The following is a 14846-nucleotide window of genomic DNA, read 5'->3' on the forward strand; positions in this document are numbered from 1 at the left end:
CTGTTCAATGTACCCTTAATTAGAATTATTGCTCAATATAAGCTGACAAACTTTGACCAATAACTCTAATTGATCTACTAAGATTTGGATAGAGTTGAACGCCTGTCGTGACTCACTCTGCTTTGACGTAGCAAATCCGCCAATAAACCGTAGTTGTCGCACTCGAGGAAAACTTAATTTTTTAGTCAATAAAGTCGACAGATTTACATAACCACGCGGATTGCTTGGCTTAACGAACACAACTTGCGACTTTACAATCCGATAAAAAACCTCAGATTGCTTTAGGTTGATTATAAATCGTCAAGAAAAATAAATAATGCCCAACTCGGAAACAGTTCATTACTGAGTGAATAAATTGCACCATCTTTAAATGTTATTTCTCAAATTGGATTGTATAAAAAGTGACTAAGTATATAAATGTGTGCTCAACTCCAAAATTAACCCACAGAATGAACATTTTGAATACATTCACCGCAAATAACGTAGTTTCTTTAATTGATGTTACGCTTATTGTTTAAGCTGGTTTTATGTGAATTATCTATTTGCAGTTCACTTAATATTCGTTCCTTTTAATTAATTGAAAATTATATTGCCCGTTTAAAAAATATAACTAAGAGCTCACAGGGAGAAATATTTGTGTGGTGTATTGATTGTTTAATTAGTTCGAGAATTAATTCCCATTCCACGCTCCAGGAAATTTACCTTCTGATTTGATTAAGAGGTTACAACCGGTAAGGAAGTATTTCCTTGTTGTACGTTTGTACAACGACACATATTCACTATGCGATAGTTGACATCTATATTGATAAGGATAACTTTAGATTTTGAGCTGACTAACTATAGAAATCTATCTTAATTCATGGGTTTTTCTAAAGAAAAAAGCATTAGTAAAATTTTCCCATTGTACCTAGTGATGTTTCTATTTCTACTAATTTTACACAATCCTTGTGGTAACCACAAAAAATACACTTCAGAAACGTGTAGAGTACCGACGTGGGTCAACTAAATAATTAGTTATTCATGTTCATATTTGAAAATTTTTCTAAACGGTCGATTTTAGAAATTCCTGCCCCGATTTAATACGTTGCAGTCTCTGAATACAATATAGTTTTCTAAGAAAACAGTAATGGTGTTATACGGTTTCTATGCTCATAAATTCTCATGTAATAGGTCATGTATTTGCCTATGCGAGAAAAACAGAGAGAAACGTTTCCAACGAGGCTTGATGTGGTTAAAAGGAATGGATATTTAACTTGTAAAAGAAGCGGGCAGTCAATGAAACCCGATTGTAGAGTAAAGTTATACTAAAGATGTGCAAGGTTGTTTGACAATGTTAATGAAGTTCGAATCTCAAAATAGTGCACGGTAATATCTTTTAAATTACCATTGCTTAATTGAATTGATACATAATAATTGTCACGTAGCCCTTTAATCCACGAAACTTGCATAATGTGGTCTAATTGCCTCGAAATAAATGCATAAATACAGCCACTGGGTGCGTAATTTGGGGACATGGCTGAATTAAAGTTAAGGTTTCCGCAACTGTACCTTACACCTTATTATTTTCAACCCTTAATATCAGTTCGCGTTTCCGTAGTTAATCGGTTCTGAGTACAGTAACTTATCCGTACGTTCCTAATAGACCGAAATTTAAGGGCTTTGTCTGCGAAAAAGAAGTGAGTAAGTATCACGCATTCAACTTCACACTTACCGGGTATAAAATGACATACAAAGCAAATAAAATCTGGCATTGCGAGTGGTTCGGGCCGTCTAGTGTAGAATTTTCTTAGCAGAACTACAAAAAGTCTACGTAGAGGGGTGAAGACTCTGTATACTTCTCGTTGGCCCACTCTGTATACACTCAATTTATATTCCAAATAGTTTTGTAGTTGTTATTACTTGTTTTCTGCATTTACGCAAACCATTGATTCTGTTAGGTAATGAGATTTGACATTATTTGCAGGTAGGGAAAGTGACACAAATGCTATACAGCCGGGACAACAAAGTCAATAATCTGTCGCTTCGCGGGCACTTTGGAATTTAGAAATTCAGATATAACTAACCGATTGTGAGTAATAATTTACTTCCCCGTCTGAAATATAATTGTTTCCTACAATTGACCCAACATCACGGCGAGATCGTTTTGTTCTTTGGTGTCATGGATTCATTGCACGATGTGCTAAATTATGTAATTCTTTTTGCTCCATGGACTTGTCATTCATTTAAGGGACTAAAGTGTCACTTTTTCTCCTGGAGGGAGAAAAACTCGACGCGGGACAAAAAGTGACAGTACACACTGAATTGTCAAACACGATTTAATGATTATAATGGTTACCTTTATTCTTGCACCATATTTTACACTTATTATACCGTTTTCCACATATCTTTTTTGATTTGGGAGGTAGTAGGTTTCCTTGTAGCTTATTCTTCAGAGTTTTAAACGATCATTTCTATACGCCGTAGTTTTAAATTAGAATGTTTAAATCATTTATCATGATACAGTCACAATTTGACATTACCAGGTATATCGATCCTACAATCAAACAAATTTTTTCTTTCAAATTTGCCCTTTTTGAATTTGCCGTAGCTGATTATCGGAGTACAAAAAATAGCGTATATACCACAGGACTCTAGTGCGTCCTAATCCCTCGGGTGCTTGTTGCCCTCAACTACGTTTTGAGCAACAATCTGCACTCTCGGGGTTAAAACACACACTTTTGTCCCTTGGCATATAATGTTCTATTATATGTTATTCCTAGTCCCACGAGCTTTTTTCTCTCCAACTATTGCGAATCTATTTTGCTCATCCCAAATCACGGGCATCGGTATATTATTTGATCACAACTGAGCGATGCCTGTTAAAAACTAATAAAAACGCACCGTAAGTTCCGATTTTTAGGAGCTACCTTGAATGCGAGTAGATGTAACACTAAACTGTGAATTAAAGTAGAATCGATAAATAATTAGGTAAAACACCGCACCGCAATATTGAAACCACAAATCGGAAAAGCTCGAAAGAACGCAATTAAATAATGACAAATTGTTTCCTTTAACAACGACGGTTAATGGGAACTAACGTATTGTTCGTTTTCAAAGCAAATTAACTTCAATGGCCAGCAGTACAATAGCCCTCCTATCCTCTATTAGTAGTATTCTATGGGAATTGCAGGTATGGTTTTATAAGCTTGAAGTAGGTGGCGATAATAATAATTCTACTGTCCACCCCATTCCTCCCCATACAAAAGAATTTTTTATTTATTTATTTTTCAAACCTGATCAGTAAGTTTGCCCCTTTTCAGGAGTATAGCTCCATTTTTGGTATTTTTATGGCTTTTCAGATACAATAGCGTGAATTCGCCACATTGTTCAGTGGCGTAGAATATCTCTAAGTAGCGCATATTTTTACTTTTTGACTTGGCGGTGCGAGGCGCTACCGCGCTATTCAATATTGGAGAAACTTGTACGAAAGTTATACAGAAGTCATAATGACAGAAATTTGCGTTACTTGACCTATTTCTGTGTGAATTGGCATGCGGTTACTACGCCAAAACATCTGTCCTGCTAGCTCAAACAAATTGAAACTTAAACTTCGAATTTCATCATCTCTCCTTGTATGCATCTGGCAGCTGCAAAAAGAAAAATTCTAATATTAACTTAAAATTTCTTAATCGGTGGGCTCTTCCGAAAATTTCAAAGAAGTTATTATACAACTTTTGATTAACACCTAAAATAAATCTTTTAAATCATTTAGTTTTTTTTTATTCCAAATAATCTGTTCGTACAAGATTAGCGATATACAGGCGCATTTAACTCACACAAACGCTGACACCTTCTGAACCTCACAAAACTGACTTGATGAATAAGTGAACAAATTTCGGTGGCAGTTCGGACGGTAGAAACTTCTAACTTTTAATAAGAAGAGAACCTCAACAAAAGGATTCGTACTACACTGCTTCCTTTTTCAATTCGACACACTTTTTCCGTAAACGGACAACACGAGTTAAACTTCTCCCACAACTGCTTCTGCACAGATTTATTATAAAAAATTACGAACTGATGCGTCTTCAACAAAACAAACAAAACTGACTGTCTGTAATTTAGTGTAGGCAGATGTACACACTTTTCAACCGTCGCGAAAACACAGCAGCAACATTTACTCGTTCGCTCCAGTATTTAAGGAAACACCACTTCCACCATCAAATAAACTCCTTCCTCAAGAATTTTCAAATTAACTACGTACCAAACTTCTCCAATATGAAACACGCAATTCATCGAAACATCTTATCTCTTATCAGTGATAAAATACGTGGGTTAATTAATTTTCGCCTGATAAAACCCCTCATCGCAAACGACCTGATGAGTCGTACTTCTAACATCTTATCTGAATTGGATAAATTACAAAAGCGATAAAATCTAAATAAGAATTACAAAATTTCTAAAAGGAAAAACACTGAGATACAAATTCAAATGAAGGGAACCTACCCTGTATTCATATCCTACATAATTTCCCAAATTCATTTAATGAATTAGAATATTCTCACACACAGGATGTTCCGTCATTATTTTCCTTCCTTTTCAAAGGTAGCAGCAATTAAGGTAATTGGATGCTGGGACGCCTTGTGTAATACGAACATCTTGTATCGCCTGGTAAATTCGACTGCTCTTTGAAAGTGAATTTTGAGAGACGGTTGGCAACTTGACTCAGGAACAACTGGGTTTCCGATTTTTCGGTAGAGTAGTTTAGTAGTTTACTTATGGCCGTTTGCACCGACACATTTCAGCCGAGCTTAGCTTAAACGTAGCTTAAAATCCATGGGAACCATTGTCTCAATAACCGTTGCCATGGATTTTAAGCTACGCTTAAACTAAGCTCCACTTAAATTTGTCGGTGCAAACGGCCATTACTGGAATAATTTACTAATGTTCGACAATATCGGAATGTCAATTTTCATTATATACTCAGGTTTTTAACAGCTAACAAAAGCACAATTAATCGTCTTTAAAATTTTTATCGGTTGCTGGTTAAATCAGAATCTTATTATCGTCATGTGTGGACAAGAGAGGCACATAAATTTTGATTAACAAACTTGTTTTTTATCCTAACTATCCACCTCAGATATAAACGCAATCAAGTATTTTATACTTACGACCACAACACATTCGTGGTAAAGTTTATTTAAGTGCGATTACACGAGTTTCCTTTATATAGTTTAGCCACTTTATATTAGTTTTATTTGTAACGGCAACTCGCAATGAATTTAAATGCTTACACGATAATAATTTCGTCGAAATTGTGGCGCAGTTTCCCTTGTAATACGGCAATTAACTTCAACTTTCACAATAAAAGGTATCACGTACGATTACGTGCCTGTTAAATCTTCCAGATGGCTTGATTATACGAATTCGCCTTAAAATTTTTAGTTCTAATAAGGTCGCTCTTAACTAACATATATTCGCTTTGAAGGTTCAAAAAAGAATCTCCATCTTCCACCCAATTTTTTCAAATATAGTCGCCGAGCCCAAATACTGAAATGGCCCCAACGAAAACCAACCTTTTTGATACATGTAAAGGTACAGCAAAAAAGCCGTCCCTCAATCTCCGTAAGAACGATCTGTAGACTTATCTGCTTGAATATGCGTTTCTTATTCTATTGCATTTTAGTTCTGTTGTTTTTCACTATGAAGCGGTCTAAAATTTCCTATGCTGCCAAATTTGTAAATTCAGAACCAAATCTTGCTAAGCCTAAAGCCTTTTTACGTTTTCCTTTAAAGGGAACCGCCAGTAAAAAAAATCTTGAACGGGAAATTTAATGACTTCTTATGGCACGCGATGATCTTCGTGATCCGGAAACGCATTTAGCACTTCCGTATGTTCTCCTATTATAGGGCCTGATGATCTAAATAGAAGGTTTTACAGGTAGTAGCTCTTCGCTACATTACATAGTATTTACATATGTGCGCATATAAAATGTTTGTTTAGTTTAGTTAGTAAATTAAGTAGTAATTTTTTATACATATGTATGTTTACAACAATGGGGAAATAAATTATTTACTTACTTAATCTGCGGGGTGTACTAAGAGATTGTGATTACCGTCTTAAGACCGCTATGACAATCGTAGTCATTATTTTGGACACGTAAATTATAATTACATTGAGTATTTCTTGCTTATAACTCAAAAGGACGCCGTCATGTCACTCGTGTCTGCGTATTACAGCATTAAAATTTGATTATAATAAGACGACTTGAACAAGTAGGTAACAAGCACCAAACCACCACAAAGGATAACAACAATTACAAGTAAATAAGGACGTTTGCTTGTGCTTGCTTTATGAATTACGTGTAGGTAAAGCCCGAGTTGCATCATTTATTTAACTTGAAACTTGTAAACTAAGTGACAACAAACACTGCCAAGAAAGTGTTGTGCACCACGAAAATTAATTTCCTTACTGTAATTCAGAAATACCTAAATAACTCAGATCAACATTATTTCTCAGCTGTAGGTATATAAAAAGTCATGCATTCGTTTGTGTAAACGTTGAGCTTGGAGATATATTAACGTTGTCAGGGGCTACGCACAGGGCGCAAGGCTTTTGAAGTTTATGAAGGATTTCAATGATATGCAATGAGCCATATTGAATTTGCGAAGAAGAAAGAAAAACCTTAGAGCGATCAAATGTCCTCCTTATTAACTACGTTGTGCTACTTTATTACAGGTTGATTGCCCTTGTTTTTTATTTCTTTTTTCTTTGTATTATATTTTAAGTACCTTTTTTTGTTGGATGTATATACATTTTCATTATGTTCCATTTACCAAAAATTCAACGTCAAATTATAAAATGTCAAATCAAATTACGTAAAATTTATTTGTATTCATTGGTTTTTGGTACACCACGAACTTAATACATTCCAAATTCACAGTTTTCTTGAAGCAATTAATAGTCAAGAAATTGTCCGTTAAGCAAAAATGCATTCGGGTACGTTACGCTAATAAGCCCCCCAGGTATGATCATGAAATTGATAGAAATGGATATAATAGAGGACACCTTAATAACACGTTTAGATTAAAAAAATTTGCGGAAGAGGGCCTAAATTTTCCACAATCTTAATTAAAAGTTCACCTCATTTTCTGGAAATCTGGTGTTATTTTACGTATATTTTGTAATTCTTAAGTTGGGAAACTGAAAAATTTGATGTGATTGCTCTTTTTCCACTAATAAACAAAGGTGACAGTAAATTTTTGTAGGAGGTTATGTTAACTTCTTCGTCTACTAAAATGAAATATGCTGGATTTAAAGTGTATATTAACAAAATGTAATAAAAGTAGTACAACAGGTATAATATACAATTCAATTTTAGGTTTTGTTCGACTTAAACACCAAATAAGCGACACTTCCATGTGACTGACATTTTAATAACACCAGCTTATACAGTCTAAACTTGAATGCATTAGGGAAGAAGGATGTCGTAGAGAAGGTTGCATGTGGCATTGTGGCAAACATTTCTTGGTATCGATCACCGAGAGGGGAAACCCGGGCACTTCCTGCATGTTTCATATGAATCGACGCTTAGCATCCACCGCCTAATACGGTCGAGAGGGGAAGGACATCTCTCGCATTTTCCATGGATCGCAGCTACGTTAGCGATCACCGCTTAACTTGGAACGCTTATGAATCGCTGCTTAGCAATGTAGGATGTAGAGAACTACTTACTGCTATTATGGTATAATTAAAAACATATATAAAGTTGTATATCATTGTTTAAAGTTAATTAAATCGTGGAAAAATAACATAACCTCTTAAGAAACTAACTAAAGTTGGCACTCAGGAATGTTAAGAACATCAATACCAACTGAAAAACAATCATGAAATTTGGAGTAATATAACCTCACTTACGACGAAATGAAGTGAAGTTTGAATGAAGATTGTAGAAAATGTAAGGCTTCTTCCGCAAATTTTTTAACTGATAACATGTAATTAAGGTGTCCTCTATCCATTTCTATCAATTTCATGATCATACCTGGGGGGGCTTATTAGCGCAACGTAACCATGCATTCAATGGTATACACCACATTTTAAGTTAATTCATGCCGATGGTTAATTCTAACCTAGGCAAGCAAATTAATTAATTAATTAAGTTTGTATTTCATGTTTTAATGGTAAATGCTTATAGACCAAATAAGCTGTGCTCTCGGATTGTTATTTGCAGAAATGGCCATTCCTAAATACGATTCCTAAGAAGACATTTCTGTTGCAAGCGATAGCTCAAGATTCTGATTCAATCTGTATTCGCAACTTGGTTTTTTCCAAAAACTTAATCGTGCTAAAATTGAACCAATTCACGCAGTCAAACAATGCTCACTTTACATTAGGGTAATTCACTTCGGTGAAGATAAATACTACCCGTTTGATCTTGCGGTGGTCATATACATTTAGAAAAGTAAGCTTAAAAAACCAGTTCCCAGGTAACTAAAAAACTCTCTTATTAAAATATATGTACAAGGTGCTCAAATTTCGATTGGACGTCGGGGTTTCTCTCTTATGATCAAGGATAGAGACTTGTAAAAAAACAGAAATGTCCGATATGCCAGAAAACCGAAGTTTCCGATTTGGTTTTTATGTTTAACGTTGGAAATGTTTATGGTTTCGTATATGACCACAAGTTACGAGTTTCGTTCATGGCCAAAAGACAACGGTATCGCATCAAGTGACGATTGTACCGTACTGTGTCGTGATCGGTAGGTAAAGAAAAGGTCGCTGATACTGTCGATACGTAATAGCACAGACAACATATACTACAGACGGTCAATCTTAAGGGGAAAAAGCACGCTAAGTTTTGTTTAAATGTCCCCTTATTTAAAATCCTGCTATCCCTCTATTTTGCTCCATCTATTAGCGCATACAACAATGTGTTGGATCTTCTACAGATTTCTTTTATTGGAATGGTTTTACAAATTGTCTAGGGAAAGAAGTATTGATACTTTATTGTTAGAAAGCTGTCCCACAAGAAATCCCCATTTTTACATCTGGGGCGAAGTGCTGATAATCTTTGCAGGTACACATACAAAGCAAATATCACTTCATATTCGCAATTACGTATTACTCGTTGTCTTTGGGTGCATAAGAAACGATATAACTTGCACCACTTTTCGAATTCTCGAAAAAAGTGTAATCTCCGTGTTTTTTTATATACCTACATACTCTACTTGCCTACTTGTCTCTCCGTTTGTGGAATAAATCTTGCAATCAGCAATTTAACTTCATTTAACTTGGATAAAGAAAACATAAACGTAAGCAAATTTTCGAATGAATATTTGCCTCATATGTAATAAATCCCATTTGAGGTGTGCAATTATCGGTCAATTACAGCGGTAATTGCATTGTAGAAAACGAAAGAGCCCTGCGATAATGGCACATTTCATGGGAATTACACTTAACAATTTTATAAGTAGGTAAGGTGAGTTTGTAATGTTTATTCGGGAAATATTCCCCCGAATTACACTCGTGCATCAAAATAAACCTGATAATTTTTAGGGCATTTTGCAACGAAGTTGGGTGTGCTATTGCAGCTACTTTCTCTGTCCGTCCGTCTGTCCGAGGCCTTAACTACTCCTACAGTTTTCAAGATATTTAGTTCGTTCTTTTTGCATTCGGTAGCGTATTATATCGCTCTGGCACCTGAGTCAAAGAAAATCTTGACGATTGAACTGCGCAGGCTGCGCAATGTTAACTTTTTTATATATTAATATATTTTGTTGAAATTTTAATCACAGATACTTGTAGTAAAGGCAAATATATCGCATATAGTAAAAAGCAGATGTGCGCATGCGCAGACTGCGCAATGCAAACTTTCTTATTTATGGAGATATTTCTTTGAAATTTTAACCAAAGATACTTATAGTAAAAGCAAACGTATTGCATATTGCGTCAGGTTATTTTCATAATTTGTTAAAAGAGCATTTTGATGCACTTGTGCAATTTTACCTACGAAAATTGTCACAAAGCAAAGTTTTAATAGCGATCCTCGAAATGGTTTATAGTTTTGTATCTATTACTGTCTGCCGGTTTAGTGTGTTGTCACTTCACTCACCGAAACCATGTGTATTGTATGCAAAAAAAATCCCCTGAATCCGTAAATGACAGTCTAGCTGACCGGAAACTCCGGGACCATATTGTTATACACAAGAAAACGAAGAAAAATGGGAAAACATCGTTTTTTCGCATTTGACTTAATTAGGTATCTCGTTAACTATTCCTCTTACGGAAAAAATGAAGATAACGATTTGTTTAGAATCGATTTTTCTATCAGATACAGTTGGTATGATTTTTATTAAACAGAGTGCCTATTATAAAGTTACTTTCTTGTTCTATTTCTGGGGTTTCCACTAAACTAATTCTAATTCCACAGTCCGTCGATTTGCAAAACTCATCGGGACAACAGACAATTGTTGGAATAGGTTGTTTTACGGTTCCACCATCCATAAAAATATTGAAAACGCTCTGGGAGTCATCCAGTTTGAAAGACAAAGCATCGAGAAGGGCGTATCAACAAAAACAAATGTTAATTTTTAGGATTACTTTTTTGTATTTTTCCAGACAAAACAATAACATTTAAAAATGAACGGTTCTGTAGGTACCAACTGAAAATTCGATTCTAAACAAATTCATTTTTATGAGTTCGAGCAATAGTTGTCGAGATAATTAGAAGTCAAATGCAAAAAAACTGCATTTTTCCATTTTTTCTTGGTTTTTTGTGTATAGCAATGAGCAATATGTTCCGGGAGCTTCCGGGCAGGGAACTTACATAGAATACACTTGGTTTACTAATTTGACAGGACTATGTTGACCCTACACATTGACATAAAATAAAGTACGTTAAGTGCTCCCTCTCCTAATCAAAAAATTTTGTGATGGTATTATCACAGATACATATAGGTAGGCAAGGCCGTGCGAGGGGGAGGGGCGAGGGGGCCCAGGCCCTGCTCGCCAAGTCTGGGGGGCGCTGAAGTCGCCCGTCGTCGCCTTCGTCGGGAGCGTCAAAGGCGTGAGTGAAAGATTTACCTCGAATTATATAAACGAATCCGTACATACTCTTGTTTCGTATTTTATAAATTCAGAATCAGTAAAAATTTAAAAATTAAAAACTGTCCCGTTTATAAAGTCGGTAATTCCATGGAGTTAGGAAATCAAACAAAAGCGCCTGCATTTGCCCCTGTTTGATCTCAAATTGCCATGGCACCACTGATTTCTTAAAAGCGCCAGTTTTTAGTTATCCAATTTCTTGGATTCAAAGTTCAGAAAATTAAAAGCTATAGTATGCATGGATTCGTACTTTTTTTCTCTACAAAAAATAGACTTTCTCTCTAAAATAATTAGAGAAGTCAATAATCAGAAATAAAAAAATTACTATTGCAATTCCTATGGTGCGTTGTTCAAGTCACCACCCGGTATAATAATATATTATGGAAAAACAAAAATTATGTTTATTATTCTAATAAAATCTTTCCTTGTCCAACCTCATAATTTTATATGTGGAGGCCAAATTTAGTTTCCGCCCTTGTATAACCAAACCCGCTCCATCAATTTTTTAAATGTTTAGAAAAGAGAAAAATGAAGAATTAAAATATATGCGATTTCATGTAATTTATGATGTTATACAAGTGAGCGCTTATCTTATCTACGTAAAGGCCGCGTGAACGTTGAGATAAAAAGGTCTAAACTCCGTACAATCTGCGCATGCGAAAGAAACGTCAAAGTTCAGTTGCAATTTGTTATTAATTAAAATGTAGGTTAGGTTATTGTTTTCATCACAGGCTATTATAATGAATAAACATATTCGTAATGTACATTTAAACTAGCAGACTTTTGAGGTTGTTATAACCAAGCCATGTTTCGCTGCAGCAGTATAAAATCCGAAAAGGACAGTATAAGCCCATGTTCACAAATCGTAACCTCTTGGGTAACTATGGAAGCACAAGTACAAATAAAACTTTATTGTAAATTATGCAGTTATTTACCTAATAGGTACACAATTTAAGGTCGATTCACATTATCTGTCAAGTCAGATTATATCCCACGGTTTTGGTAATCTTTCTCTCGTCCACGGCTCTCTTGACTATTCCGGCTCAGACAATTTGAAATTGAAATCTTGGAGCACATTAGAAACTTTGCAACCTTACTGACGTTGTGTTTGGGTTTGCAATCGCACATAAACTCTGTCGGACCGCTTGCAAGGCATCTTTGTACGAAGAACTGAAACCTACAAGTAGCAAACATTAAATTGAATGCAGGGACGTGACCGTGTAACGTTCACGTACGCCAACGACTTGGTACATGGTCTTATACAGCCTGGTTTTGATGGCCCATTCCTTCGTGCTAGCGGTGAGCGTCGGGTCCGTTGATGTAATGCACGAACAATGAAGTTATGTAACGGCCTGTTTGTGTCAGTTGTCATCTACAATCGGGCTGTCTTATTGGAGGCGGTAGGAAAGCAAATTTGTATATTTATGCCAGTAGGAGCGTTCCAGTTTTATCACCGTAGCAGCCGTCCGGTTTATGAGCGATTCGTAGATATTTGAAATGTCTTGGGTTACGATTTGTGAACATGGGGCTTATACTGTCCTTTTCGGATTTTATACTGCTGCAGCGAAACATGGCTCTTGGTATAACAACCTCAAAAGTCTGCTAGTTTAAATGTACATTACGAATATGTTTATTCATTATAATAGCCTGTGATGAAAACAATAACCTAACCTACATTTTAATTAATAACAAATTGCAACTGAACTTTGACGTTTCTTTCGCATGCGCAGATTGTACGGAGTTTAGACCTTTTATCTCAACGTGCGCAGATTGTACGGAGTTTAGACCTTTTATCTCAACGTGAAGCCGAGGAAATAAGGTTTGAGTATATGTATTTTATTTTTACAAAAATGACTCCATCTATTACACACTTTTACCACACACAACAGTTTTCTGTGCGTCTACCACATTTTACTACAAATTATTTCGACTGCTTCAAGGTAGACAACACACTAACCGTACTCTATTAGGTGTTGCGTTTTTTTCTATAACATTGCATTGACCGTCTGTAGTATATGTTGTCTGTGGTAATAGTACTAAATTGTTTTGTTGATTCCAATCTAAAATTTATTATTCAGGAGGTTTAGTGATCCGAATGAATAAGAGTTATTTGTGTTTTTATATATGGCGTTATACGGTTGTCATCTCCAATGTCTCCGATGGTCGTATGGATTGCGAAATCGGTGATTTTTTTCTGTTTTCTGTTTTTCTGATTTCAGATACAGAAAAATAAAAAACACTTTTAATGCCACTGTTTTAGTTCTACAAGACAGCGTTGAGAGATTTTCAATAGGGCGTTTCGTTTCGGAGAAATCATCATCAACTTTATTTTTTTATATGGCCCGTAAAAAAGTACATACTGTATTGACTAGCATTTTTTTATTACCAATACAACGATGTACGGCACACAAAAACAAGAGTTGGCAACTCTGTTGGTTTCACGCCGGCGCACAATATTCTAATCGTGTGAGAATACCTGTCGGGCAAATTTACTGAAAAATGGAAAATTTTGGGCGATACGTATTCAAACACGAGTAGGGCGTTGTGCGCAGGTATACCATCCTGTTGAAAGCAACGGTTTCCAATTTTTTATTGTGCCATATATCATATATATTCATAAATAAAAACCGCTACTCAATACAGTATGCACTTTCGTAAGGAGCTTCAGCAAGTGATAGAAAGGTGTTCACACTTGAGTACTTTTATGCTGCACCCAGCAAGACAAATAGTGGGCGACTTGAAAGTTGCGTGAGTGTGCACATTTGATGCAGTTAAAATTGGGAATTCTTTCATTGTCCTGCACAACAAGAGTAAGTATCTGTGATAATAACTTTGCTTGGTGTTTTCATCTACTATTCCGTACAAATACTATTAGATCTATTTTAGAAGAAAAATATGTTCCCCATATGAAAATATTCATTATTTATACCGTTTACGGTTTCTATATTATCCGTAACAATAATATACTACCACACGAATTGCCCAGATCTACCCTTGAGGATGAAATGAAGGTAAAATTGTAGATGTTGAAGCAAGGCAGTATATTCTAATCGGTGAATAGCTTACCTCATTTGTCGCATACTGTGTGTAAAATATCTTTATAGTCACCATGAATGAATGGAATCACGTTTTACTTACCTAAAACAAAGAAAAATTCATTAAATATACGGCAAAAATAGCAGAAGCATTGCGCAAGTGTTGGTTCGTCTTTGGCATGGCGCTTGTCTTTTTAGCGCATTTCCAGCAAAAATAAAAAAATTCGCTATTGAGGCCGTCCGTTCGTCTGTCCGTCCGCACGAGGTCTTAACTACTCATACAGTTCATTTTGGATCCAGGAAGCCCAACATTTGATTGAGATGCATTGATAGAGAAAAATAAAATTGCCTGTTGGAAACCACGCGGTTAACCCTTTGGGTCATTATTTACTATGTGCATTTTTTAAAAAAAATAGATTGCGCATGCGCAGACCCAATTTCTTATTTATGAATTTATTTGTAAACTTTTAAGGGAAAGTGTGCTTCCTAAAAAAATAAATTTCACGTTCATAAAAAATAGACTGCCTACCTCTACGCAGACTAAAAGGCGCAATAAAATTATTACGCATCCACAAACTTACATTCCTTATTCTAAGTGATCTTACAAATTTTACTGAAGAATTCAGCCGAGTTTAGAGTGACAGTTTAAGAAATTGAAATTTGGATTGAAGTTTCGCCAGCCAGTCTAATTCAATGCAGGAAAATTACGTTCCTTGTTGCTCGAAGAAGAA

The sequence above is a fragment of the Photinus pyralis genome, unplaced genomic scaffold, assembly GCF_008802855.1.
Source record: "Photinus pyralis isolate 1611_PpyrPB1 unplaced genomic scaffold, Ppyr1.3 Ppyr1.4_LG2, whole genome shotgun sequence".
Lineage (NCBI taxonomy): Eukaryota > Metazoa > Arthropoda > Insecta > Coleoptera > Lampyridae > Photinus > Photinus pyralis.